The sequence below is a fragment of the Lactuca serriola genome, chromosome 4 (assembly GCF_051521515.1).
Source record: "Lactuca serriola cultivar US96UC23 chromosome 4, Lser_US96UC23_V15, whole genome shotgun sequence".
Taxonomy (NCBI): domain Eukaryota; kingdom Viridiplantae; phylum Streptophyta; class Magnoliopsida; order Asterales; family Asteraceae; genus Lactuca; species Lactuca serriola.
The window spans coordinates 379,426,797-379,430,354 of NC_136411.1; positions in this window are offsets into that span (position 1 = coordinate 379,426,797).

The following is a 3,558-nucleotide window of genomic DNA, read 5'->3' on the forward strand; positions in this document are numbered from 1 at the left end:
ATGCTCGGGTTTGGTTGTATCATCTGATCTTCGCTTATCACTCAAAGGTAATTTCTTTTGGTTGTAGATCTTATGTATAATTTTTCCAAATTCATTTATCTTATTGTCAAAGTTATTTTCTTTTTCAAACCTATTTTCTTTGGCAACCGAAATAAACCGAACGCTCGGGTTCGGTTCCAAAGTTTTTCTCAAACGAAATAGACCGAACACTCGGGTTCGGTTCCAACATTTTTTTTGTATAATTTTTTTTATGTCTTATTTTTTTATTTTATTTTATCAAAAATTCCAAAAACCAATTTTTTTTAATTCAATTTTTTTTATATAAATTCAAAAACTCCAAAACAATTCTTTATTGGCTCTTATTTTTTTTATTTTATTTTTTTGTCTACTTGTGGGTAAATCATTTCACTAGCTAAATGTCCCTAGAAGCATGCTGTTGTATGTGTCCAAAGCCTCATCTGATTCTGAATAATAGCCTTACTGACTTGGTACAAACAAACCTTGTCTTCCCAATTAGGCTATCATATTTATTCTAATCATGAGCTACCTAACTCTCTTCTCACATGAGATAAGAGTTTTCTGCTTAGTCCCTATTTTTATAGCAGAGGTACTTTGGTCTCTTTACACCATGTACATTACTTTTTCTCCATCTCATTCCTTTCACAAATGTAACCCTTGAGACTCTCAGACATTACCACTGAGGTTTACGGTTGCACAATTTTTGTGTTCATGATCTTAGCTTCGTGTCACTACGTGCTAAGTGAAACCCACAATTCAATACCTGCTAAGCATTGACAGTGAACAGTTAACTTGCTCTAGCTTTCACTAATGAATTGACGAACGTACAACATGAAATCTCTATTTTTTTTCTGAGTGATTCCTATGAAATTGTTATGTTCAATAACATTTCTTCCCTTGGGATCCAGTTTTATTTTTTTTGAGATTTCACACATATATTAGTTTATCTTGCCAATTAACTTATCTCCAACCTACTTGTTCAACATACTACATTGGTCTCACAAGTACTTCGTTCGATTTCTGTCTTATATCAAGATTAGAAACTCTGAATCGAAGCGAAAGCTACCCTCATAAGCCTAATTAAAAGAAGCCTTTCAACACTTCTTAATAAGTGTCTGATCGTTATTCAACGGGAAACCACACAAACACTTTAAAGTCTCTCTTGACTTTGAAGGAAGAGATTCGTGCCCGGGATCCACTGCTTCATGTCTTTATTGACATCACATCATCCCTCAAAAGTGTTGTTTTATTTCTTTTTCTTTCACACACTCAGCACGAAAATCTTTTTGATTTTCCAAAATTCTGGTTTCATTAATTCTAAGGAATTTTAATTGGGTTGGATGTTATCAAAAGTTGTGGTTAATATTGATCCACGTGGCGATTTTATTTTACAGATGCCGTTTCATTCTAAAGGGATAAGATGACGAAATGATTTCAAACGGCGGGAGTCAAATCGATTTGATTTCAAACGGCGCAACAGGGAACCGCGTGCGAATAGGAACCGTTTCATATCCAAACGGCGCCTGATGGGAAGGCGTGTAATTAGAGACTGACACTCTCTCTCATGTGTGATCATCGCCAGCGCCAAATGTCACACATCAGTCACTTCTGAAAACTCTTCGTTTTTCGATAGAAGATTTGGAAATATTTTTCTCTCTCCTTTACCCTCACTATAAAAGGCAGTGTAAACCACCATTTACCTCTTTACCGTGCCTATATTTCCAGAGAGCCAGAAATCCTTCAACCTTCACTGTTCATCATCTCTTCCACTTCTCAGTCATCCCTATCTGAAGATGCAGTTCAGAAAATTGTTGATGCTTTCTCCAAAGCTCAGCAAGCTTCACTTGATTCAGCAACCACCGCCATAGATGCCTCCACCAAAGCCTGTCAGGCTGCGACCGAAAAGGTCGATAAACTATTCACTGATGCTTCTTCCCTGTTAAAGTCTTTACAAGAGAGTGCCAACGCCGCCAAGACTACGCTGGAACCTATTGTCCACCAGCTGGCAACATCAGTTGCAACTGAGTTGAAGTCCTTCGCTTCTCTTCGTCAAACAATTTCTGTCGACAACTCAGCTTTCCGAACAACCATCGAAGAGTGTCTCTGCAAGCTTCAAGAAGATTTGGCTGCCGAGAACACTCTCATGGACGTTCTTGCAAAGAAGACTACCGCTCTGAAGGTCAAGAGCATTCAACTCTCCAACTCTCAACAGGAGATTGAATCTCTTCGATCTAAAAGAGAAGTAATAAAATCGTGTGTTTTGGATGTCCACTCTGCTATCTCAAACATCCTAGAAGCACATGATCCAATTCTCAACTACACTGTGAGGCGTGACCTTGCAGAGAAGCTCGCTCCCGCCCTCGCCCTACTCAGCAAAATTGAAGGGCTCCTTGATTTCGTGTCCATTCCGAAGCAAGGGGGAGAGAAGGAAACAATGTCTCAACCACCTCCTACTTCAGCAACTCACACAACCGAACCTCCTCAAGTAGGCCAAGCCTCTGGTTCTGGTGTGAAAGACAAAGGCAAAAACATTGCTGAGGAGAGTGAAGATGATGATAAAGAGACAGTTGTCGACATTCTCAAGCGGTAAAGTCGAAACAATGAGGCTGACATCAGTGCTCGTGTGGCAAGAAAGGCTGAAGAAGCCGAACGTAAACAGAAGGAAGCCCACGACCTTCTTGAGAGCAGGAAAACTTTGTTTCCTTCCTGGACTCTTGAGAGGCTGATTAAGGAAGCCATCGACACACCAAGTATCTTGTGGCTGGAACCTGTGATCTCTTTAGATCGTTCCAACACTGTCGACTCACAGTTCGACATGCCACTGACCCGAAAGGCGTTTATCTTTCATGCCTTTGACAACGTTGCCGAGTTCCCTCATCCTCATCCACAGGTTGATCAGGACTTAATCAATTTCTATCTGAAGGCTACTCAACCCCAATATCAGACTTAGAGCACTCATAAAATTGTCAACGTTCGGGTCTTGAAGCCGTACAGTGGAGGTAACTTCATCAACGTTCGGTTCAAGGTACTTCGGGGATCTGCCAAAACCAAACATGTTATTTCCCTTGCAGATCTTCCCAACCTTAATCCCCATGATTGGATTATCTTGCACAATATCCTCCTTACCAATGAAGCTGAATACGGTCCGATCATCGACCATTTCAAGAGGATGCTCGTGTGCTACATCATGGAAGTTGCATTGATGGATCAGGAGATTGCGAGCGTATTTAAGAAGAAACCTACAATATCTCCTGTTGGCTCTGCCAGTGATCTCAACCTAATGCAGATGGGGAAGATTGACTCGAAGAGGAACTCGGTCATGTTTACCAGGAACGAAGGACAGAAATGTCTTTTCGCCTTGGCAGACAAACATCTATACACCACTGCCTGTTTGGAGCATGTTTTAGGGATCATCCACAGATGCAAGCAGAACACAGCGGACAATGTCAAGTACTTTGATGATATGACTCAATGGTACATTCGGTTCAGACAGACTATTCTTGCTCTTATCACACGTCTGTTTGATACTGTCAAGAAGGC